This window comes from Propithecus coquereli, unplaced genomic scaffold (assembly GCF_000956105.1).
Source record: "Propithecus coquereli isolate 6110/MARCELLA unplaced genomic scaffold, Pcoq_1.0 Scaffold14, whole genome shotgun sequence".
Taxonomy (NCBI): Eukaryota; Metazoa; Chordata; class Mammalia; order Primates; family Indriidae; genus Propithecus; species Propithecus coquereli.
Genome location: NW_012138302.1, coordinates 14,273,708 through 14,299,914, shown reverse-complemented (window position 1 = coordinate 14,299,914; position 26,207 = coordinate 14,273,708). Strand labels below are relative to the sequence as shown.

At 52.8% G+C, this 26,207-nt stretch overlaps 1 protein-coding gene and 1 pseudogene across 2 annotated transcripts in view; one reads left to right on the top strand and one right to left on the bottom strand.

Annotated features, from left to right (window-relative positions):
- GLIS1 (GLIS family zinc finger 1) overlaps positions 1-26,207 on the bottom strand; it is a 212,372-nt gene that overhangs the window by 167,331 nt on the left and 18,834 nt on the right. The gene's annotated exons all lie outside the window — the stretch shown is intronic.
- Positions 23,714-24,779, top strand: LOC105806280 (annotated as a pseudogene). The gene has a single exon (XR_001137252.1). The product of XR_001137252.1 is annotated as a glyceraldehyde-3-phosphate dehydrogenase pseudogene (transcript).

Sequence of the window (26,207 nt, the reverse complement as noted above, 5' to 3'; positions counted from 1 at the left end):
AAATTAGAAGCACTAAGTGCCCCTGTGTCAGGCCTTGCATAGTTTAGTCCCCACAATAACTTCTCATGGGAGATACTGTTACATCCCTGCTCTCCTTGTCCCATGGGAGGCCAAAGAACTTCCTAAAGGGCACCCAGCTGTCCAGTGGTTTTGTTTATTCTCCTCCTCGAGCCACCAAATTGTTCAACACATGATGGGTCCACCCAGCTAAGAAGTGACAGTGCTGGACCAAAGCGCCGCCTCCCACCACCCTGCCCAGGGTCTGCCCCCACCATCTAAGGGAAGGCCAGCGAGGCAGGAATTCTGGCTAATGGGGTTCCGGTTACATGGGGTTGTTCTCAGCCCTGGGCCCCCTGCTCCCATTTGTGAGGGCTTCCAGGGCGGATGCTTTACCTCCCCCGTACCTAACTCTTCCGGCCACTCGGGGAGCCAGTGGTACCCACCCTGTCCAGACGAGTAGAGTCCCGAAGGTAAACTAGTCCATCTGTGGCCACAAGCCCCATCTCCAGCCTGGAGGATCCCAGCCTCCACCCTCCCTCGAGCCATCGGGATCTCTGTGCTGTGCTGTCAGGGCTGAGGAACTGGGGGCTGCCCCCCTGGAGGCCAGACTGGCCCTGCCCCGGCACGTTTCCTGCCCAGCAGGCTACTGCCCTGTGTGTGGCACGCTGACGCCCCGCTCCATCCCTGACTCAGGGCGAGCACCTCACCAGACGCTCTCGTCAGGTTCTGTTTTCTCTGCAAACATCCCCACGGGCCCGCCGCTCCTTCCCGTGCCCAGGAATGCGAGCATGGGCTCACGGGGGATAAACCCGTCTGAGTCTATATTTTGACTAGTCCCTACAAAATGTGCTCTGAGCGCTTCGCAAGAGAAAGACGGGGAAGAGGGAAGAGGTGGAGGGTGAGAGGGCTGGGGGGAGACGGCTCACCCCCATGCAGATGTGCAGCCTCCTGCCGTGCCAGGCCCAGGCCCCAGCACCTCTGTTCCTGCCTTTCCTACCACCGGCTCTGCTCTCCCCATCCATCACACCTGCCGAACCCTTCCTGGGCTTTAACGCCCAGGTCAAGTGCCCCCCCTTCCAGGAAGACGTCCCTGATTTCCCCTCACTGGGAACTAGGACATCCTTCCCTGAGCCTCCATGGCATGTTCTTCCTCCCTGGTCTTACACTTTCGGGTGACCATCTTGCTTTCCCCACGAGACCAAGCTCCTCAAGGGCAGGCCCGCAGCACATGCAGTGCCATGTACGACGGTAGGCACCAAAGAAAAATCTGCTAAATAAGCAAATACCATCTTTAAATTTTTACTGAGTGCTTAATCTTGCCCAACGGCAGAGAATTCATTTGTCGAGCACCTTGAGGACCCTCACCGGGTCAGACTCTAGGCCGGGCATCGACAGGGGTGGGACAGTCACGGTAATCTTGGAAATCTCAGAAATGGCGGCAAGATTAAGCACTACTAATTCTACACCTACAGCCTGACCTGGGGGCAGGCCTGCCAACCTCAGGCCCAGCCTGCAGCCCACTCTGTATCCCTCCCTAACTCCGTTAAACACCCGACGCCTCAAACTGCCTCCCTCTTTTCTTAACACAAGCTTTCTTTTACTTCTTATCCAACTTCTCTTTTCCCACAATTAAAGAGGAAAGGATTTTAAAAGCTATTTCTAAAAATACCATAAAACAATAAACCCCTTTTTGAGCTAACCACACCACATAATGATGCTTAAACCCATTGCCAGATTAATCATCCTGGAGCCCAACTCTATGGCATACCCTTGCTCAAAAACCTTCCATGGCTCCCCATTGCCTGAAGGATAAAAGTAGTCAACACAGTCATTAAGACAGCAAGTGGTAGCCAACGTCCTTGACACATGTGTGGAAAGAATGCAGTCATAATGTGAAGGACGAAACAACAACAATAAAAATAGCTAACAATTACTGAGCACTTACTACGAGCTTTACACACATTAACACTCACGTGACCCTCACAGGGTTGAATTAACCCTCACAGCCACCCTGCCAGGTAGGTGCTACTACTGTCCCCAGTTGAGAGTTTAGGGTTGTGCTGAGAAACAGGGCTGAGGAGGGAAGTTGGGGAAATCCAGGCCACCGCAGCTCAGGCCTGCTTTCTCCCCGCTGGGCTGGAACCACACACTTGCCCAAGGACCCTGCAGGCCCAGTTCCCTACACGGCGCCGCCACCCTAAGAAAACCCCACGGCTCCTCCAGGAACCCGCCAGCTGCCCACCTGCACTCTGACCAGAGACGCTCGGTCGTTACTGACTGGACTGGTGCATCTGTCAGCCCGACCCTGGATGGGATCCCAGGGGGCTCCCTGCCCCAGGATGCAGCTCTAGAGCCATTCTCTGTCCCTCTACACCCACCTGCCTTCTTTCTGGGAGAAGACATGTCCCTCACAGGTGCACAGCACTTTACAGTGTGCGAGTGCTTCATCTGTACCTCACGTCAACCCCAGGAGATAAGCAGGGTAGAGTACGGCTCCATTTCACAGAGAAGGACGTCACTGTGGCACCCAGTATGTTCCAGGCAATCCTCCCTACGACCCCTTCCGAGACAACCATTCTCCTCTTTTTTCAGATGAGGAAACTGAGGCCGAAAAGGGCAATGACTTGCCATGGCCCAGCATCAAGTCAGTGGCATTACCGACAGGCAGGACTTGAACCCAGGTCTCCTTGGGGGCAGCCAGTCTCTGGAGGGCACCACTATGGCCAACGGAACCCCAAAAGGCCAGAGCGGTCTGCTCCATCTTCCCTCCTGTTCCTGGCCATCCAGAACCTCTGGACACCCAGACAAGTGGGGCAGGCGTCTGGCCAACCACTCGGGATGGTTCTCAGCAGCCCCTGGGGCCCGAGGCCAGAAGTGCTAAGCCTGGTTTTGGCATGATCTCCCAGCCACCCCCACCCCATCCTGGTCCCACAGCACCCCAGCCAGGGCTGCCCCCCCAAACCGGCCTCTCACCCCCGCCTATGGATCCAAATTTCCATTCCCTCAGCAGCATGAGCTCAGTGGGGAGGAAGGCAATCTGATTACAAGCAGTCCTGGCCTCGGGGTCGCCAAGGGTGTGGGTACCATAAAGCAGGCGCCATCCACAGCACTGGGCAGGGCAGGGGAACAGCACAGGAAGCCTTGGACCTCAGGGCCAAACTCTACCACCATCACGCTGGGCAGCTTCCCGAGCCTCGGTCTCCCCACCTGGAAAACGTGCCTTATCACTGCTGCCTTGCCCAACTCTCCAGATGGCCGTGCTGCTCAAAGCGATAATGGGTGTGAAGATGCTCTGGGGAACAGAAAAGATGATTCCAACACGAGAAGCCTCTATCACTACTAATCAAATTGAACATGCCTTCCCTGAGTGCCTGTCTGTGCCAGGCCTGACGGGGGCGCTGCGGTCACAGAGAGGAATAAACACAGTCCCAGCTCCCAAGATCTCCTGTCTGGTGGGGGAGATAGACTGTAAACAGGTGGTCACCACAGGTGGCCCATGCCATGCGGTTCCCTGCGAGGACTATAGGGACCCTGAGAAGTAGCTCTGACCCAGCTTGGGGGTCAGGGCTGGTCTGAAGCGGCCTTGAATGGGTCTGAAAGACCAACATGAGTTAGCCGAATGCAGGGAACAGCAAAGGTAAAGGCATGGAGACGTAGGGTGCTGGGGGGGAAGGGGTGACGAGGACAGATGACATGAGCAAAGCACACCACACACAGCAGGCATTCGGAACATCGTCATGCTTTTCCCCTCCCCAGACCCCCCACAATGTACTCAGGTCCAAGCTTAGAACTCCCCACTCCCTTTCTGCAAGCCAGCGGACCCTGGCAGGGACCCCTTCTGCCTTCTCTTCTCAGTGGTCTGGGACCCAGGGTCCCTGCTCGTAACAGCTGGCCCAGGAGAGCCCTGCTGACCTGACCGTCTGGGCACCAAACCGGGACCAGCCCGTTAACTGGGCTCATGCGGAGGGGAGACTGGTGAGGCAGCAGCATCCCCCAGGAAAAAAAGCCCTGGCTGGGCAGATGCTGCAGGGACCCCAGCTCTGCCTTTTACAGGCTGTGTGACCTTGGGCAAGTTGCACAGGGTCTCAGACCTTGAACTTGGGGTAAGAAGAGTTATCATAGCCTGGGCTACTCAAGGTACTCAGCGTGATCAGGGACACACCACGAGGTGTTCAACAGTAGGAGCTAAATCCTCAAAATATTAGCAAATTGAGGATGTCTTGAAAAATCCAGGCCTCCAGGGTCACTCAACAAGCATGAAGTGCTGTGCGCGACAACAGCACTGATGCAGAGGGCAGCTGAAGTCATGGGCAGCTGCGACCACATCTGTGAATAACCACTGCACTCCTGCCTGGGCATCACAGTGAGACCCCGCCTCTTTAAAAAAAGAAATGCTGGCTCATTGCCTCCCCCAACACTAGGGACAGGTGCCAGGCAGCAAGCAGGTCCTAAAAGTCAGAGAAGGTAAGTCAATGAGAACATTCCAGTCTGCAGTAGGCCTACATTGTGTGTGTGTGGTGGAGCCCTGCAGGCCACAGGCTGCTGGGGCAGAGGCATGAGGAAAGGCCCCGGCCTCTGCTCTTCTCAGCTGGGCCGGAAGTTGCAGCCTGAATCCCCAGCTATGCAACCATGGGGTCGTCATTTCACCTCTGTGAGCCTCTGGCTGGCATCTGTAAAGGAGGTGGGAGGGCTCCAAGGTCCAGGTGCAAGTCCAAGGAGAGGCTGTGTGCAAAACACAAAGTGCAAGGGGAGAGGGCGGGAGGAGGATAAGGGAGAGGCAGAGGCCAAGGAGTCGCCTCAGGCCTGGGCGAGCTGAAGACCTAACCAGAAGAAGGGGGCCGCTACGCCACTGCAACGGTGAATGAGGACAGCTTGCCCAGCAAGCTCATTCCTTCTGCTGGGCCCCTCAGAGCTCCCCCCAGCACCCCACAGAGGAAGCCTCCCCCAGCACCCCAGGCAGGACAAGGTGCCCACCTGGCCACTGTGCACAATCACAGTTTACTTGCCTGTCTTCATCCATCCAGGTGGGAGCTCTCTGCAGGGCAGGGACCTGTCTCTCTGGTGCCACCACAGCTGCGTAAGGGAGCAGGCAGCGAACGCCCAGCACAGCTGAGGGGTCAGCCTGACCCTGAGCCTCTTTCCTCCACTCTGTGCCCTGGAGGCCCGGTTCCAGGCAGACTGGAGGGGAGGGGACAAGCACTTGGAGCCTAGGGCCACAACAAAGGAGGGGAGATGGCCTGGAGAAGTGTGCTGCACTGGGACTTATAAACCAGCTTTTATTGAGCACCTACTGAATATGAGGGTATTCAGTTACATATAGTGCCTCATTTAGCCCAAGCAACTGCCCCTAGAAACAAAAACTCTTCATCCGTAAAACAGAAGATTAAGCAGTGCAGCCAAGATCACTCGTCTTAAGAGAGGTTCGGGTCTGCCTGACCCAGGGGCCAGGGTCCTTTCCTGGGCCCTCCTTGGCCTCTGGTCCTGGGTGCCAGATCATCTCCTGAGAACGGGGCAGAGCCCACAGTCAGGAGGCTGCACTCCAAGCACAGAGAAGTCTGCATGCAGGAATCTTCATGGCCCATCCGCTCGCAGCAGTAATGCCTGCTTTACAAGGTGGGACAATTCTGAGTGTGTTCCTCCCCTCAGGGAGCCAGTGAGCTCCAAGGGGCTAATGCTTCGCTCAGCACAGGCTTGAGTTTAATAAAACTAGAAGCAGCTAATGGTTAACAATAAAAAATAATATTTTCCTTCAAGCAATTAAATTGTAATATAGATCTCACTAATTCCTTCCTGCTCTTTCCCTGGGGATCTCAGATCGAGCACCAGAAGAAATAAATTATGCATCAGTACTCCCCACTTGAAACCCAAGTTTTAAAGAATCTATGGGAGAAATACTGCCTCCCTCATCAAGGCAGAAACCTGACGATTTTTATAATGGTGTCATGTAACAAGTCATCTCTCTGCAAATATGGGATCTACTACCTACCTCCATCTTAAAAATTGATAAAATTCACTTCTTACCCTTTCTCCAAAGAACCCCAGTGTGTAAAGATTAATCTATCCAAAGCACAGCTAAAAACTCTCCGTGGCCCCGTGTCTACAGGGAAATAAATAAAACTCCCCCACGCCCCACCCCACTTGGCCGGGCACTCACGGGCCTCCAGCCTTCTCTCCGCTCCCGCCACGCGCTTTAAGGCCATGGCAGAATGCAGTGCTGTCCTTGCACGTGCCGTCTGTCTTCCGACCCCCATGCCTTGCCCATGCCGATCACGCCACCTGGAACTCCCTTCCCACCAACGCGCAAGAGGCCAGCTTCCCCGGCTGCAGCAGGCCACCCACTCTCGGAACTCCCGCGGAACTCTGACCCTCAGACTCTCCGCTTTCAACCCTGGGTGACAGCCTCTCGAGATGGCCACACGAGACTGGGCGCGGAACACCTTCAAGGTGGTACCCACCCCACACACAACTCTTCCTTGGACGCCCCTCCATTGTGCCTAGCATGGTGCCCAGTATTTTACAGTGTGTCCATATTCACTGGGTGAATTAACAAATGAATTCATAACCGCTGAGGGCTACTTCTCTCAAGACTAGGGACGGGAGCTGGACGGAGGCAGGACAGGACCTTTGGGCATCACCCAGGTAGTGGGGGAGGCAGTCCCAAGCATACAACCCCGAGAATGACACACTGACAGGCTCTCTAAGGAAAGTGGAGGAAAGACGGCAAGGCCAGTCCTGCAGGCAACCCTGCCCGAAATCCCTCAATGGCTCCCCTGCCAACTGGGCAGAGTTGGGACTTCCTTAGCTCGGCATTCAAGGCCTTGGTGAGCCTCTCACCTGTTTCCCGCCTTCACTTCCTATTCTACTGGCTTTGTACACACAGTTCCTCCCACCACTCTGCCTAAGGGACCCCTCTTCATCTTCCAAAACACAGTCCAGTGTGGCCACCCTGATCTTGCCCTCCTCTGAAGGGCCACTGTTTGTCCAGGAGCTTCCCCTTACCCGGGCTGTGAGCACTCTTGGGACAGGCTCAGGGTCTGATCCACCCCCGGCAGGGGCCTTGACCCTACTCAGGGCTCAGGAAGCATCGGTGGAGCTGAACTGAACAGAAGGCAGAGGAGGAAGGAGAAACGGCTTTGCGGGAAGGACCTACCCATCCACCACACTGCTCACACAGTCCAGCTAACGCTCATTCAGCTAAACGCCTCTGCATGTATCACCTCTCTTCATCCTAGCAACAACCTAAGAGGTAGGTGCTACTATTATTATTTTACAGATGAGGAAACAGAGGCACAGAGAGGTTAAGACACTTGCTGGGGTCACAGAGCCCGTACGAGGTGGAACTGGGCTCAGAGCTGGTGGTTCTAACCACTATAACCAATGCCTCTGTAAAATACGAGGACCTGCATTGGGGTGGGGCAGGGCAGAGTTACTCTAGCAACTGAACCCCTCACACTTGAAAACCTCCCCGTCTCCACACCGTTTTCTGCCATTGGCCCTCCTCTGCGCTGCCCGGCCAACATTCCGAGGACTCTCCACGCCACCCACCCCATCGCCCCAGACCAGACAGCAAACAAACAGGACACGATTAAAGAACCAACCAGAAAATCCCATAAACTCTCCCGGGAACACACCCTTCCCAGAGCTAGTGTGGGATGTCTGAGCTGGGGGACGACCTCAACAGCTCTGAAGACAAACGCAACGGACACCGTCCCCTCGGAACACGCTCCAAGGGTGACGTGGAAGGAGTTCCAGGCGGTGATTTTCCATCCGAAGACTTCCGAATCCCTGATGTCAGGGAACAGGAACAAGAGCCAACGCAGGCCTCTGCGTCTAAGGCCCCTCATGCTCCCCTGGAGGCAGCTTTTGGCAGCAGCCCGTGAGGCTCCTCTGTAACCTGAGGTTCTCCCTCACTTGGGGTCTGATGAAGCCGGGGGCAGTGACGCCCTTCCCCACTCGGGGACGAGACATCTGTGAGCTCAGAACACCAGCCCTTGGGGCCAAGCCCAGGGACCGCTGTTCGGCCACTGCCACCTGGGCACCGGTAGGCAGAGGTGCTGCAGAACAGAGCCATTTCGTGAAAGGTCCACGTTCAGGGCTTCTGCCAGGCGTGCCCTCCAGACCTGCTGCCGTCTCAAGCTGCTCACGCTCATCCCACATTTCTCTCTGCCGGGCTTTCCCATCATTTCCCTCCCGTAAAAACCCAGCCCCTTCCACAGGCACAGTTTACGAGCCCCTCGGCCCAGATTATCTCATCTGAGCCTCGCCACTGCCCTGTGTGGGCAGCACCTTGACCCCATTCTTCAGAGGAGGAAATGGGCTGGAGAGTGCAGAGACTGGTCCAAGGTTCCACAGCTAATAACGACCGTCGGAGTCATAAAAAGAGTCCCCTAGGGTAATAGCAGTGTGCTTACCACATGCCAAGCACTGTGCTACACATGTTACAGCCGTGACGGTGCTTAACGCCTGCCCTGTCTGCGCAGCTGCCGTAACAAGAGGCAGGCTGAGTGTCCCTTACCCAAAATGCATGAGACCAGAATATTAGCATTATACTTACCCACTGAGCATCCCTAATACAAAAATCCAGAAATCAAAATGCTCAAATCAGCACTTCCTTTCAGTATCAACACCCAAAGACTTTCAGATTTTGGAGCATTTCAGACTTCAGATTATCGGATTAGCAATACTCAATCTGTACCACAGACCGGGTACTTAACAGAAATTTATTTCTCACAGTTCTGGAGGCTAGAAGTCCAAGATCAAGGCGCCAGCACGGTAGGTTTCTGGGGAGGGGTCTCATCCTGGCTTATAGACAGCCACCTTCTCGCTGTGTCCTCACAGGTGGAGAGAGAGAGCAAGCTCTCTGGTGTCTCCTGTAAAGGTACTACTCCCACCGTTGGGGCTCCACTCTCGTGGCCCCATCTAATCCTAGTTACCTCCCAAAGGTGCCGTCTCCAAATACCATCGCGTTGAGGGTTAGGACTTCAACATATGAACTGAGGGAGGGACACACTAAAGCACAGAGTGAGTGATCTGCAAAGGGTCGCTTAGCCAGGAGAAGAGCTGGAATTCAAATCCAGGCCTCTCTGACCCAAAGCTGTGACTCTGAGCTTGGCTACCTCTATGGGGGATGGCAGATCCCAGCGATGTGCTTAGCCGGGGCCTGAGCCCCACCGTCCCACACTAGCCCAGACATTCCGGAACCCCTAGTGTGCCAGGCACGCGGCCTGGAGGAACCAACGTACAGCGGAGCAGGCAGACATCCCACCGTTGCTGCTCTTCCAGGGCCGCTGCCTGTCCTCCTCTCCCCGTCACAGGAGTCCCCCACCATAGACAGACTCTACCCTCTCACTCCCTCCCTGTTTTCAGGCAAGGAAACTGAGACCTTAAGGAAGGGGCAGGAACAGGAGGGTACAGGTCTCAGTGGCTCAAAGCTCTGGGTTTCTTGCCATGATAGCATCTGTGATGTGCTCACGTCTCAGCCCTGTGCTTACAGACAGGCTATCAGGAAGGGCAGACAGAGAAGACAGCGATCAAAGGCCCAGCCTGCACCTTGCATTAGTGCCTGGAGCACGGGGTGAGGTGCAGGTCCAGAGGGGGTGGAGGGCAAGGTCAGGCAGGAGTTTGTTTTTTAGCTCTTCTTCTTTTATTTTTTTTTTAATTAAGATACAATTTACATATCACAAGATTCACCTTTTGAAGTGTCTTATTTAGTGGTTTTTACTATATTCACAGAGTTGTGCACCCATCCCACTACCTAATTCCAGAATGTTTTCAACACCCAGAAAGACACCCTGTACCCGTCACTTCCTATTTCCCCCTCCTCCCAGCCCCTGGCAACCACTAATCTACTTTCTGTCTCCATGGATTTGCCTCCTCAGGACATTTCATATAAATGGAATGACACAGTACGCGTCTGGCTTCTTTCATGCAGCCCAGTGTTCTCAAGGTCCATCCATGTTACAGCACGTATCACTACTCCATTCCTTTTCATGGCTGAGTAACAGTCCGCAGTATGGATAGACCACATTTTGTTTATCCATTCCTCAGTCGGTGGGGCATTTAGGGTTGTTTCTACTTTTTGGCTATGATGAATGATACCGCTATTAACACTGTGTGCAAATTTTGTGTAGGCGTGTTTCCAATTCTCTTGGGTGTAAACCTAGAAGCGTACTTGGTGGGTCAAATGGTAACTATATTTAACCTTTTGAGGAACTGCCAGACTGTTTTCCACAGCAGCTGTGCCTTTTAACATTCCCACCGGCAGCGTACGCGGGTTCCAATTTCTCCACACCCTCGCCAACACTTGTTATTCTCCGTCTTTTTGGTGATGGCCATTTCAGTGAGTGTAAGGGGTTATCCCACTGTGGGTTAGGCAGGGTTTAGAACTCCTGACTCAGGGATAGTCATCTTTTCCCTTAAAGAGAAATTTTGAAGCCAGGCACAGTGACTCACGCTTGTAATCTCAGCACTTTGGGAGGCCGAGGAAAGAGAATCACTTGAGGCCAGGAGTTTGAGACAAGCCTGAGCAATATAGCAAGACCTCATCTCTACAAAAAATAGAAAAAATTAGCCAGGTGCAGTAGTGCACAACTGTAGTCCTAGCTACAGCCCAGCCCCCCAGCCTCCGTGTGCCAGGCACACAGTCGGCATTTAATAAATGTTGATGGAAGGCAGGCAGGCAGGCTTCCCATGTTTCTCCTTCTCTGCATTTGCCCAAGCAGGTGCTTCTATGGCAAGTCCCTCTCTGTTCCCCTCCATCAAGGACAGCAGAGTGTGACAGGGTCAGACAGGGCTGGAACGCCAGTGTCCAGGCTCCAAGGTCAGCACTGCTGCCCTCACCAGGCTGCCTCTCCAGGAGCGTGCCAAGGCGTTTTCCTCATCTGTAAAATGGGGATAAGAATAGTACCTACTTCACGGGGCAGTGGTGAGATTATGTGAGTTAATACACAAAGTGCTCAGACAAGGCAAATGTGCAGTAAACATCGGCTCCCATGAAGAAGCCATCCCCTGGCACCCGCCCCTGCCAAGGTAGGGACGCACAGAGCTGTGGCCTGCAGGGAGGGCGTGGCAGAGCTCATGGCTGCGGTAGGAACTGGGGAGAGAGAGGTGGCTGACCCCGAGCCACCTGGCTGTGCCCAGAGACTCTTTATCACTGCCTTGAGTCACGCCTGTAGCCAGGCACAGGGCACCCTGGCGGCGACCCCAGGTAGCAGGTGTGAGGGCAAGGGGGCTGCTCTCCCAGGCAGGGGTTACCGCCACATGGCCGTCTGCCTGAAACTCAACCTAGCCCAATTAATGAGGAACGACTGTGTCAGCAAGGGACGATCTGTCTTGGGACCTCAGGGACCTCAGCCACAGAGGATTCTGGCCACATTCTCTGCACGGCCATAAAACTCTGAACAGAGAGCCAGCCCTGACCAGTCTGCTGACACCTTTCCACAGGTTTCTCAGGATCCTGTCCTCTGAAGCACAGCCTGCCAACAGGGCTACAGGGAGTGTGGCACTAGAGGCCACCACAGCTTGTCCCTCGGCGGAGGTGCTTCTGCTGCCTGAAAGGCCTCAGCGATGCATCGTAGCATCAAGGCTCCCGCCTGTTCAACAGATCGTCTCTGGCTTCAAAGTCACTCCGACCCAGACTCCAGCCCCACGATGCCACTCACCAGCAGAGCAAGCGACTTCACCTCTCCAAGCCTCTGCTGCGTTAGATGTACAAACTGTTAATACGTCCATCCCTTCCCGGCAGGGCCCTTGGGGGGCCGATGTTTACTGCACATCTGCCCTATGCCTGGCTCTGTTCTAGGCACTTTCTATGCACTAATCCACTTTATCTTCACCACCACTTTATGAAGGGGTACTATTCTTATCCCCATTTTACAGACGAGGAAACAGAAGCAGGGAAGTATAAAGGAGACATGCAGGGCACCTGGCGTAGGCCCTGGTACCTAGAGCTGCTCCCTCCCCTGAGTAGATCGAGGCAGGGCTTGGGGACCTAGAAACAGGACAGAGGAAGGTACTTGGAATTCTGCCTGCCTGGGCCGGGAGGGCTTTCCAGTCTCCCACGGGTAAAGTGGGGTGCTGGATGGGCCCAGCACTGCCACAGACCCTCAGTGGCCTCACGACTCTATGACCACGGCCTGCGAGATGCAGGGCAGGGCAAAGCACTCCTGATCCCTCCATAACCAAAACCGCACACATTTAAGCCTCTTAGATTTTCCAATTTTAATCAAGCCTAGCCCAGAGCAACATTCTTCAATAAGGGGGATTTGTTCAGCTTGTTCTGAGAATGAGTGTTACCTACTAAAGAAACAACCCTTCTCCTTCAGTGCCACTTGTGCATTTAAGACGGTACGTGGCCTTTAAAAATTCTTCTCTCCGCACTTGGAAGAACTGCCAACGCTGCAGAAAACGGGGCATTCCCCCAGGACCACTGTGCCCAGAACAGCACCTGCAGAACAGCACGTTTAACTGGTTCCCGTCTGCTCATGGTCAGCACTACCTCTAACCCTCATGACAGACGCAGGGCAGGAATAAAACAGGTATTACCAGCCCTGCCTTACAGATGGAGAAATCAAGGCAGAGTGGAGAAGTAACTTTAACCCAAGGACAGGCAGAATCAGGGGCAGGCCATCCACTCGCTCATTCGATAATGAGGCAGTCCCAGCTCCCATGGGGCTTTTACTTCAGCGGACTCCCCGTCCTGCAGCACACAGCCACGCCACCTTAAAGCCTGGGCGGGCAGATGAACCGTGGTGAAGACGGGAGAGGGGCTCATTGAGGCCCCCAGGAGCTTGAGGAGCCAGCTCCTTTATGAGCTATTCCATCTCCAGGAGCCCAGGGTCTCTCCTGGGGGAGGCAGCGGGGCAGGGACCGGGCAGGACTGATCCACAGTGGCAGAGACCTCAGTTTAGCCCTGGCCCTGTGGGACCTAGCAGCCCCCAAACCTTGAGCAAGTCACTTCGCTGTTGAGCACTGCCTCGTGGTGAGAAGAGGTTAGAGGCGGCGAATGCTTTGTCACCGTTCACGTGGAGCATGACTGTGGTCAGCGTTGCTGTTATTTATACGGCCTGCAGTCTTCCAAGTGCTCTCACATGCACCACCTCATGGGAGGCAGAAAGGGATTCTCCTCCCCATTTTGCAGATGAGTAAAGGGAGGCCAGGGAAGGGGAAACGATCAAGGGAAGCTTGAACTCACTCCTACTCCAGGCACACACCTCATGGGGCATTGGGCCAATGAATGAAAGAGACCTTTGGCGTCTCAGGGCTTTTCCTAGGCCTTGAGCTGCCTCTTGGGAAGATCTGGCAGACTCTAACTCCTTGCCAGCCCCAGTTCAGAACCTTCACAAATACTATAGCATTTGACTCCCCCAGCAACCAGCTACCACACCAGGACGCTAAGGTCCGGGGGAGAGAGTGACCTGCCCAAGGTACCCACTGGCAAGAGGCAAAGCCATCCGGTGAATCCCGGATGGCTGACTCCAAAGCCAGCTTCCCCACCACCCGGCAGATTCCTCCCTTCCCCTGCATCTCAATAAAAACCAGACGGCAGGTCTCCCAGGAAATGACAGGTGATGACTGATAAAGACTCTCAGGTAGAGAGAAAGTCACTGTTTCCAAAAGCAAGCTTTTCCATTTTGGGAGGTGGAGGGGGGAGGACTCTTTCCTTCTCTCTTCTCTGTCAGCCTCTGCTTCCACAAAGCAATTAGTAAGCTAGTTAGAGGTCCTACAGAGAAATTTGAAACACGAAAAAAAAATCCAATCTTGTTCTCATTAACTGTCAGGTCACCTGCTGCCAGGTATCCAGAAAAGGGAAAGAAGAAAAAAGGTGAGTCTTCTGGCTGTGCTCAGACCCAGGGGTCAGCAGCCCCCAACACCAGACTCCTTCTGAGGCAACGGGAGGCAGGAGGAGGGAGGCGGGGGCGGAGTCTTCCATCCCAAGCTGTTTCCACTTTTTACATTTACCCAAATCCTTTAATTGACCTCCGTGGAAAGACTCCCGATTAGGCTAATCCTGCCTACCGAGCTTTCCCATTAATGCTCCTGGGAAGTCTGGGGCAGGCCAAGGGAACACCCCAGGCCCTGGTGCGGCAGTCGCCAGGCCGCCCAGTGCTGGCCACCTGCTGCCCCTGCACTCCCCACCTGAGCAGAAGGAAGGGCTTTGCAATCAGGAGGGCTGGATTCTGGCTGCAACCCCCTACTGGCAGTGACCTTGCAAAGGGCCTCAGTTTATCTAATGAGGATAATAACATTGGCTACTGTACCATGGAATGTAGCTAAGGGATGGGTACTATTATTGTTCCCATTGTACAGGTGATGGAACCAAGGCTTAGTGAGGTTAAGCATCTTGCCCGGAATCAAAGGCAGTGAACGGCAGAATGGGGATCTGCAAGCATCCGTGGGACTACAGTCAATGTTCTCACCCCATGCCACTCTGACTCCCCTTATAACAGCCTCAGAGCGGGGCCATCCAGCCAGTCTCTTAGGAAAGCATTTCCGTGACAGAGCCTGGCACACAGTAAGTGCTCAAAAAAGGAGTGTTCGTTTCCCTTCCCTCTTCCCTAGACGGTAGAGAGTAAGAGGCACTCTTCATGTCCGTTTGTTCAGACCTCTATGCAGCATAGGTCCCTAGCTGGGCGGTAGTGACAAACAGTCCCATCCAAGCAAAGGGACCGCCTGCCACCTTCAGCATTTCCTGCAACCAACTGAGGGGGTGACTCTGCCTTCAAGACCCCACCAGGGACTGCCTCCTTCTCTCTGAACTGGCCTTTCAAAGGGGCTTTCATTTATCAGGCTTTAATGTCTCACATGATTTAATCGGAAACACGTGCCTTGTAAATATCGTCTGTCATGTTCCATTAGGTTCACAGGGAAAAGTACAAGTCAATAAACAAAGGTTGTAGCATAAATCTACCTTGAACACATAATACCTCAAATAAGAAAATCAAAACACATGTGGCCTCTGACCCGCAGAGTTTCACAAGCAGGAACTTGGGGTATAGTCAGAAACATTTCTAAATGTTCATAATTAATAAGGAAGCTAGGGCTGGTCCGTTTGTACAGTGCTCGCAGAGCCCTTCAACAAAAGAATCTGCCTTGGCAGCACCTGTTAAATCACAAAGCGCTCCTCACTGCACCACAAACTGGATTTCTCCACTGCAGGAAGACGCCTAGAGCCTAAGAAGCTTCTTTTTTAAAAGAGGGGGTGTCTGCCCCCATTGTCCTCAGATGGAGGATGCAGGAAAGGATGGTATGAAAAGAGCCCTCCCTCTTCCCTTCCAATCCCCTTCTTCCCTGTCCCCCTCCCAGGTGTCCTGAAGCCCTGAAATGGAGACAGGGGAAAGAAGATGAGGTTGAGGTTTGGGAATCAAACAGCCTGGGGGTCGAGCCCCCGCTCTGCCTTTTGGGCCCATGAGACTGTCACCTGTGTCATGTCTGATCCTCATCAAACAGGAAAGCAGTCAATAACAGCATGTTTTCTTGCAGTGCTCTTACTATTAAAGAAATCAAAACCATTGATTTATTTTTTCCCCAAAAAGAGAAGAAAACAAGCATTTATCATCTTAAGTGAGGTACTGGACAAAGATGGGGCTCGTGTGTGCCGCATTCCCGGCTGGTAATTTTAGACACACAAATCCATCCACCCTCAGTGAAGCTCTCCCCAGAGCTTTGAAAGGAAAGCAAAGGTTGAAGGCAGCTTGACAGAATGGAAGACTCGGTTTTCTTGTCTGCCAAATGGGGGTAGCACCTCCTCCCTCCTAGGATTGTTACAAGGACTATCACTCAGAATGCCACCATAAAACATAATATAAATATGCCTCCCCTTGTAATTAAATTCATAGATCTCAGACTCACGGTCCAGGAGATTTTACAGCTCATCTAGTCCAACCCCTTCATTTTGTGGTTCTGGGACTGGGGCTCAGAGTGGACAAGGGACTGTCGTCACCCAGCAAGCAGGTAGTAAAGCCAGTACTCAGGTCCCAGGCATCAGGACGGCAACGTGGGGACATAAGGCACTTTGCATGTTTCAGCAGGTCCCCCAGTGCTGTGACCCAGCTTTCTTCCTGGCCCATCCTGGGCTGAACTCTGACTTCCTTTCTCCCAAGGAAGTCCTCCTGGGATGCCCCTGTGACCACCTGCAGTCCTTGCTGCTAAGGTGCACTCCATCTTGGAACACAGCACACACGCACAGAGCCTGGGAGCGTTATCTCTGCCCTGTCTCACCTGCAACCAGACTGCAGCTGAGGGAGCCTAGCCGTACCCGGCACACACAGGTGCTTACCACCATCTTTATTTGTTTACTTGTTTACCGTCTATCTCCCCCTCTAGAATGCAAGCTCTGTGAAGTTGAGGATCTCTTGTTCCCCATAGTACCCTATGTCTAGAAGTGTCAGGTACACAGTAGGCACTCAACAACTATCTGTGGAGTACAAGGATTTGTTGAATAAACAACAGTAGTATCCCTGTCCTGTGTTTCTGTGTACTACAGAATGTCGGAGTTGGGAGGGACTTTAAAGTCAAGTCCCAGCCACTCATCTGACCCAGATCATCTCTCAGGCTAGAACTCAGAATCTGATACAGCGCCTCACATATTGGGGTCTTAAAATGCACTTGCTGATGGTGTGAAGGTGAATGGGCTGGTGGTAGAAGGGTAGTTCCTGGCAGTTAGATGGCTTCCTGGTGGGAGGGTTAGACAGCTGGGTGCATGAATGGATAAACTGGTGAAGGGACAAGGAGTTGGACAGATGGGAGGGAAAGACTCGTTCAGATTTATTCTCTGATCTGATTCATCTTAGAGGGAAGGTCAAGGTGTTGAGGGGCCCTCCTTGACATCAAAGACAGAAAGCCACACAGCCCCCTCCAGAAACCCCAATACAGAGTTAGTTCCAATTCATCTCCTCGTAACCTAGGGCAGAGCAAGAGCAGGACGCATGGCGGGCTTGGTGAATGTTAGCTGAGTGCCTAGATGGATGGATGAAGAGGAGGACGGTGTTCACACAGACGGGCGTGAAGAGGGAGTGGACAGCTGGATGGGTGAGAGCCTCATTGTTGGTGCCTGGTGTGTAGACAGATGCGAAGGTACATGAGCATACCCACAGATGGACAGAAGGATGGTGGGGGATACTTGGACAGAAAAGCAGGGGGTGGAGTACAAGTCACAAGAGACCTGTGCCTGCGTCATAATATCCCCGAGGGCGGCATGCTGCCCACACTGACAGCCCACCAGCTGCAACCCCTGCCGGGACTACCCGTTCAGCTCGGAAGAGGGACTGCTTCTTTCTGAAGCTCCCAAGGGTCCAGGGCACGGCCCAGGCTCCCCCAAGCTCCCCAAACACCATCCCTCTCCACCTTTAGGGAGCACTCAGAGAATGTCACTTGGCCGGAAGCTGGCTCCCCTGCTAGTCTGTAAATGAAATAAGCAGCCCATGGCCTGGTGCCTTTCACACATGAGAGAGGTACGTGGCCACAGAGGCTGCGCAGTGGGGCCCCAGGAGTGGGATGATACGGCGGCCCTGGTCAGACATTGCACGTCCTCTGGCATGTTTTATCTCATTCTGTCTTCACGACAGCCTGGGAGGCAGGTGGTCTTCGACAGATGAAGAACTGAGGCTCAGAGAAGTGAAGGGAGTTGACAAGGCCCGGCACTGAGAGGACCAGTCTTGCTGACTCAAAGGCATCTCGCAATCTGTTGCTGATAAATTCCTCTGAGGCTCTGCGTCATTCCTCGTGGGGACAATGACACCTACTTCACAAGGAGGAGGAAAGGTTTTCTACGAGCAAGGGCCTAGAAGGGTCAGTCCTAGGCCCCTGCCTGCCAGAGCTGGAGAACCCCTGGGAGGGGCTCCCTGAGAGCATCCTGCAGGCTCCCCCGGCCCCGGGTGGCTACAAAGCTCTGACACAGGGCCTGTCACGCTCGTGCAAACGTGGTGCCTCCCACAGACCCCCAGCACATGTGGGAAGCCAGTGCCAGGCACCCTCCCACGCATGTGAATGTTCCTAAACAGAGTAATTAGAGTGGTGTTTAGGTAACTTTTACACAGGCCCCCTAATCAGAATCACATGTGGGAAGGAGTCGGCGATGGTGGCCGAGCCTAAAGGGGGCTGCTCAGTCCCCTCCCACTAACACAACTGCCACCCCTTCTGCCTTCCGTAAGCTAAGTTTCTTTGACTACACACACCCCAGGACTGAAACCACCCACACCCGATTGGGGTTCCAAGGCTGCACCACCCACCAGCACCTCTGCAGTCACAGCATGACATACACAGCGTCAGACTCAGAATGGACCTTGAGACCCTCTACTGGAACTGCCATGGGAACCCAACAGGGGAGGAAACGAAGAGGAAGGAACTTGGTCAGCCAAGGCCACGCGAAGAGCTTAGTGATCACCGCACAAGAGTGAGCTTCCCAAAACCCCAGCCTACACGTCCTTCCCCTGCTTACAAGCCTCTGTCACTTTTGTCATTACACAATGTATTGTGTATATCACAAACATCACACTGTACCCCATAAGCATGTGCAATTATTATGTGTCAATTAAAAACAAAAGAAAAAACACTAAAACTTTGATTTTAATTAATCAATTAATTAATTAAAGCTTACTTTAGTCTGCTTATCCTCCAGGGGGCAGAGCACAGCAGGGTGCTCAGGTCCTGGAGCCGAACTTAAGTTCAGAGCCCAGCTCTGTCCCGTACTAGCCCTTAAGCGAGTGACTTCACCCCTGAGCCTTAGTTTCCTCCTATCTGTTAACTGCAGATCACAGTAGGGAAATGAACTATTTCATTAGCCCGATGGGAATTACTTAGTTCAGTACCTGGCACGCAGTATAACCTTAATAAGTAGTAGTCACTCTAACCATGAACCAGCACTTTCCCAAATGAGAACTAGCTGTGGAGTCAGAGAGCCATGGCTTGTTAGTCCAGTGCCTCCTCCGATTTGCTGTGTGGCCTTAAGCAAGTCACTTGGGGTCTCTGGGCTTTAGTTTCCCCATTCATCTCATGGGAAGGCAGGACCTGATGATCCCTAAGGGCCTTCACTGACATGCTGGTTCCTGGGAAGGAGCAGGCAATCCCAGCTCCACTCTCGTCCTCAGTGGATCATTCAAAGCCCAGCACGATTTGAGTCCAATCTTCCTTTCTGGCCTCATTCCGGCCACTTTCAGCCGTGTCTCTGCTCCTGTGACACCAAATTCCCCCCTGTTGCCCAACATACTAGCTCTCCCCCACCCACTCCCAACGAGGTCTTCTCAAGCTCTGATGTACGCACATATGTGGGGATCTTGTAAAAAGCAGGTTCTGATGCTGCAGGTCTCGGGTGAGGCTGAGAGTCTGCACTTCTAACCAGCTCCCAGGTAATGCTGGCGCTGCTGGTCCCCAGACCACACCACAAGTAGGGAGGGCCCAGGAAGCCTCCCTCCCTGCTCTCCATCTAGTAAAGGGCCTCTTCAGCCTTCAAAGCCTGGCTCAGCAACCGCACTACTGAGAAGCCTGAACCGCAGTGGGATTCATCAAGGCCCTGCATGTCCCTTGTGTGTATGGCCGGTAATCACCTGCCACAGAGCTGGTCACAACAAGCAGGTTCCGAGTCCATGTCCCTACCAAGAGCCCCTTGAGGGCAGGGTCCATCCAGCACAGGAATCGGCACAGAGGTCAGCGAATACAGTCATGGGTGGTGGGGCCATTCTCAGACCTGGCCGCAGGGCCTGACAGCCCAGGGGCCCGCAGAGTCTGTCCTGCTCCCACCTAGGCCCAGGACGTGACCATTCAAGGGCTCGTCTGGTCCTACCAGGGTTCTGATTTCTACGCGGTTCAGGTGCAGGGAAGAGCCTCCAGGAGCCACAGACTACAATATGGATTCTTCTATAGCACACACTGAAAAAGTGGCACTTGCCAGAAATAGCAAGTAGTAGCAGACTACATGTGAATATGGACCCGGGAAGGCAGAAACAGAAAAGGAAGGAACAACCTCAGAAAGTGAGGCAGAGAGGAGCCTAGACGAAAAGATACAGAGGGAAAAAAAGAGAAAGTCAGAAACAGACATAAAAAGAGAGACACCAAAAAAGAGGGAAATGGAGATGGCAACAAAAAGAAGAGGTAACAAAATATAAAAAGAGACAGGCCAGGCATGGTGGCTCATACCTGTAACCCCAGCACTTTGGGAGGCCAAGGGGTGGGGGAGGATTGCATAAGGCAGGAGTTTGAGGCCAGCCTGGGCAACATAGCAAGACCCCATCTCTGTAAAAAAAATTTTTTTTAATTAGCCAGGCATGGTGGTGTGTGCCTGTAATCCCAGCTACCTGGGAGGCTGAGGTGGGGAATCACTTGAGTCCAGGAGCTCAAGGCTGCAGTGAACTATGATTGCACCACTGCACTCCAGCTTGGGCAACAGAGAGGAAAATAAAAGAGAGGAGAAAAGATTTTTTTTTTTAAGGCAGAGTGGATAGCTCCTAAGATTGTAGCTAACTGGTCCTGAAAAATGTTAGCTAATGTAGAGAGTGCACAACATCCTCCCACAGAGGGACACCCTGGCCGCCGAGGGCTGCAGCCTCTACATGCCATGCCAGCTGCCTGTGCCCCAGCTTTGGGGTATGTGGATGGACAGGGAAATTCCTAAGAACTTTTCCCCATTTCCCTCCACCCTCCCCTAACCTTCCCCTTCCACATAAAGTTACTAAGTGAAGAAAGATAAGAAAGAAATGGGAAACAGCAATTTGGATTTTTTGTTGCTGTTGTTCTAAAGACAAACAAGGCCCAAAGCTAACAGGAGACTGAGCTGAGCCTAAGAAAACAGAGGCACCACCAGCTCCAAGAATTACCAACCAGTCACTCATCTTCTCCAAGCCTCTGCTTCTTCAGCTGCAAAATTACCAGGAGCCTCACAAGGGTGTTGAAAAGATTAAATGAGTTATATAAACATGAGAAGAACAGCACCTGATTATAGCTCGAGGTGCCACATCAATGGTCACTGCATTTGAACTGCAGAATGCCTTACACAAATACCCTCTTTATTAGAGTTGGTTTTTTTTTTTTTTAAAGTCCTTTCCTACTCAGTATCTCACCTGAACTCACAGGACCCCAGATGATCATCCTCATTTTACAGAAGAGGAAACCAAATGATCTTACCTAGCACCCCTGGTCCCTAAGACAGCGTGAAAATTCAGGTCCCCAATAGTCTGACCCCTGGCCCCCCATCTTTTCTTTGATGATGCAGGCAACATCAAAACTAAGGCTCATACAAGATTAACACGAGATGCATTTTTTCCTGCAAATGTAACCACACCTCTTCTGACGCTATGCCAGGTCCCGTGCTGAGCTGGGTACGGCAATGAAGGAAGCGTGGCCCTGACCCTGGGGAGGCTGCTGCTGAGATGGACAGCAGCAGTGGGAGGGTGCCAGCCAGCTGGGCCCACCCTGCTGCAGCACTGCCCTAAGCCCTGGCAAGCTTCTGCTTCTCATGGAGTTTGCACTCTGGAGAGCAAAGAATGATCACAAACAGGAAAATATGGAGCAAGGACAAGTGCTAGCGGGAAAATCCAGCAAAGTGAAATAACACAAAGGGAACTGGGTGGTCTGGGAGGGCCCCTCCAGGAGGTGACACTTCCGTAGACACCTGAGTCCGCCATGGGAAGGTGAGCTGGAAGAGCACACCCGGCAGAGGGAACGGCTGTTCAATGGCCCTAGCAAGGGGACCCGCTCACCATGCCTGCAGAACAGAAAGGGCAGCGTGGCCATGTGTGGTGAGGGAGGCAGAGAGGCGTGGAGGACGAGGGACATCACATCTGCCTTGAAGGCCAGGGGAAGAAAAGAGAAAGCAGATGGAGGGCTTTAAGCAGAGATGTCTATGGAATGACTTACATCTTAAATGGTACTCACACCGGCTGCTGGGTACAGCATGGGGCACAGAGGGACAATGGGAGATTTGGGAGACCAACAAGGAGACTCCTGCAACTGCCCGGGCCAGGCAGTGTGCACAGGTGCAGGGCTGAGGCAGGGACACTGGCCAAGGGCAGTGCGCAGGAGCTGCCGGTGCAGGGAGGCAGCCCTGGAGTGGTCCCTGTGCCGAGCGCCACTGCGAGGACAAGGAGATGGAGGCAGACAGGATGGCTGGATCTGGCCCCGTGACGGCCACGGGAAACCCTGACAAGAGCAGTCTGTGGATGGGAGGGCAGAGAATGGGGAATGAGGGGAGAAGATCTGCAAACAGAAGCAGACAATGGGGCAGTGGGAGGAAGGCTATGGAGACCCAGGAAGGCAACTCGGCCTTGCCTTTTAAGCTGGCAGGCTCTGGAGCAGTTCACGTGCTGTAGAGAACGAGCCCCAGAGAGGGCGAAGCCCACGCTGCAGCAGAGGCCACCGCAGAAGCACAGTCTCTGAAGAAAGGACAGAGGGCGGATGAAGACATCAGGGTGGTGTGGCCATTGATAAACGAGGGGCCCTGCCAGCACCCGGCAGCAGAGTGGAAGGCCAGGCTTGGAGAGCGCCTGCCAGACTCCGAGCTCCTGATTTAGACCGGGATCACTCAGGGCGCTGTGTGCCTCCCTGAGCACCATCTGACAGACAGCTGCAGGGGTTCAGTCCTAACCAGGGTAGGGGCCTGACAGTGAGCGTAGCAGAGGGAGAGAGCACCAGGGTCAAGGGCGTGTGGGGAGGCATGACTACAAGTGAGGACCTGGGGGCCAACAGACAGGGGAGAGGGGCGGGTCAGTAGATCTGACGTCCTCGTGAGGACCGAGTTGTCACCAGCATGTGGGGAAAGCCCACAACCTGAAAGGAGACCAAACAATCAACAAGTGGAAATCAAATAAACGCAAAACAGGGACACAGGGAATGGGGGAAAGACGGTTTAAAATCCTAAAAATGTCCCCAGAGAGGTATGATAAGATATTACATCCATAAATGGAGATAGAATGCATGAAAGTGCTTCTGCAAACTAAAAATAACTAAAGTAAAAATCAAAATGGGAGGAAGAGTCAAAGAAATTCTCAGAAAACAAATCAAAAAGACAAAGAGCTAGGTACTGAAAAGAAGATAAGAAATTTAGAGGATCAACACAGAAAGCCAAACATGCAACTCAAGGGATTTCCAGAAAGAGAGAGTAGAAAAATAGTATGGAAAAAATTTTCAAAGAATGACTACAAGTTGATGTCTAGAAGTGGAGGTCACAAGTCTCTAGAAGCAGAGGGCCATGGGCATCCTGACCAACCAACAGGAAAAGATGCGCATCAAGACACATCACTGGGAAATTTCAGAACACCAGAGATGGACAGAATATCTGGAAACCTTCTAAAAACTGAGGCGGTGAGGTGGGGAGAATACGGAATCTATACAAAGTATCAGGACTCAGCATGGCATTGGACTTCCCAACTGCAACTTGGGAAAAGCTGGAAGACCATGGGATACTATCTTCGAAATTCTTAACAGGATCGGCTCTGAAGCCAGACAGCCTGAGTTCAAATCCTGATGACTACCTGTGTGACCATGGCCAAGTTACTTAACCTCACTGGGTCTCAGTTTCCTCATCTATAAAATGGGCATAATAATGCTCTCTACCACCTCTTCCATGGATTATTATGAGGATGAATTAATCCATGTAAAGCAGTTAGAACAGTGCCTGGCACATAGTAAACATTTAAAGGTTCACGCTTATTAAAATTACCCAGTCAAACCACTCATCAGAAACGAGACATCGCTCTGGTCCTCCCGTTCGACAGACAGCCGCATCTTCTCGCGCAGCGCCAGCACCGTCTCTGAGACACCATGGTGAAAGTGAAGGCCGGAATAAACGGCTTTGGCCGTATTGGGTGCCTGGTCAGCAGGGCTGCTTTTAACTCTGGCAAAGTGGACATTGTCGCCATCAATGACCCCTTCGTGACCTCAACTACATAGTCTACATGTTCCAGTACGACTCCACCCATGGCAAGTTCCATGGCACAGTCAAGGGGGAGAACGGGAAGCTTGTCATCAATGGCCATCCCATAACCATCTTCCAGGAGCGAGATCCCACCAAAATCAAATGGGGTGAAGCGGGCGCTGATTACGTTGTGGAGTCCACGGGTGTCTTCACCAACCTGGAGAAGGCCGGGGCTCACCTAGATGGGGATGCCAAGAGGGTCATCATCTCTGCCCCCTCTGCTGACGCCCCCATGTTTGTGATGGGCATGAACCACAACAAGTACCAAAACAACCTCACCATCGTCAGCAATGCCTCCTGCACCACCAACTGCTTAGCCCCCCTGGCCAAGGTCATCCATGACAACTTTGGCATCGTGGAGGGACTCATGACCACAGTCCATGCCACCACCACCCAGAAGACCGTGGATGGCCCCTCTGGGAAGATGTGGCATGATGGCCATGGGGCTCTCCAGAACATCATTCCCGCGTCGACTGGCGCAGCCAAGGCCGTGGGCAAGGTCATCCCCGAGCTGAACGGGAAGCTCACTGGCATGGCCTTCCGTGTCCCCACTGCCAACATGTCAGTGGTGGACCTGACCTGCCGTCTGGAGAAGCCAGCCAAGTATGATGACATCAAGAAGGTAGTGAAGCAGGCGGCGGATGGCCCCCTCAAGGGCATCCTGGGCTACACTGAGCACCAGGTTGTCTCCTCCGACTTCAACAGTGACACCCATTCTTCCACCTTTGATGCTGGCATCGCCCTCAATGACCACTTTGTAAAGCTCATTGCCTGGTATGACAATGAATTTGGCTACAGCAATAGGGTGGTGGAGCTCATGGCCCACATGGCCACTAAGGAGTAAGAGCCCCGGACGACCAGCCCCAGCCAGAGCACAGAGGAAGAGAGAGGCCGCAGCTGTTGGGGTGTCCCTGCCTACTCAGTCCCCACCTCCCTGAGAATCTTCCCTCCTCACAACATAGTTTCCATGCCAGAGCCCCTGAAGAATGGGAGGGGCCTAGGGAGCCCCACCTTGTTATGTACCATCAATAAAGTTCCCTGTACTCGGAAAAAAAAAAAAAAAAGAAAAAAAAAGAAACGAGACATCTTTAGACATACACCCTCACTTACCTTTGTCTTAAAAAGCCATTGGAGAGTGTACTCCAGCAAATTATGGGGTTAAATCAAGAAAAAGGAAAATACAATGCAAAGGACATTTGCCTTTTGGGGGGTGCTCTGCATCTGAACACCTTTCAGTTTAGTCACCTTATAATGCAAAACCCCCACTCCATCCCAACACACACATGCACACAAACACACGCTGAAAATGTCAGATCCCGAGGATCTGCCCAAGGTCGGCCTATGTTGACCGCTCCATAACCCAGCAGGCCTCTGTTCCCCTTCCCTGCTTTTCCTCCAGAGCATGTGCCATCATTTTGGTAAACTTTATATTTAACTTGCCTATTTGATCACTGTATCTTCCCTCTCTAGAATACAAGATTGGTGAGTGCAGACATTTGTGCCTATTTGCTTGTTTTCCTAGCAGCAAGAAGTGGGTCTAGCTCATAGCAGGTGCACAATAAAAATTTGTTACATGAAAAAAATACTTGCTTTCCCAGCCTCCCTCGCAGCCAAAGCATGGGTGCATGACCTTGGCTCTGCCGAGGGGAAGCAACCACCCCAGAACACAACTCTGGGGGGTGGTTCAAATTCATTCAGGCACAGGTAACCACAGAGAAGTCAGCTACAGCCCCCACTATAGCAGCAACACAAGCTGCACATCTGGGCCTGGTGGTGAGGTTTGGGGTGAGGCTCTTGGCTTTGCAATTTCCAAGCCTGGTTCTCTAGTCTTAGTAGAAAATTCTGAGAGCCACCCAGCATTTTTTTAACAAAATACCTTTTCTGCTTAAATGAGTCAGAGTCTGTGATGCATGGTGAACCAGGACACAGCAGACCTTCAAAGAGAAGTCCCAGGGGGTCAGCTGTGCATAGAAGTATATCTCCTAGCCATTTTGGGATGCAGGAAAGGTGGAGCTAAGACACCCTGATGCAACTGAGCATTTAGGAAAGTATGAATGAGAGGCATTTGACAGACGGATGGGATAGTTAGGAAAAAAACAGTAATAGACCCATAAATATAAAACTTAAGCAAATAAAAAAAAGAGGTCATGTGTAACTCCAGGAAAACAAAAAGTTGTACCAGAAAAGTCCCCCTGGTGCACGACTTGATTCAACATCCTGTTCCAAATGTAACCACTACCCTGAAAAAGTGGACTCCAGGGTATGCTATAGAAACAGCTTTTTCATTATCCTCCGCCCACCTCAC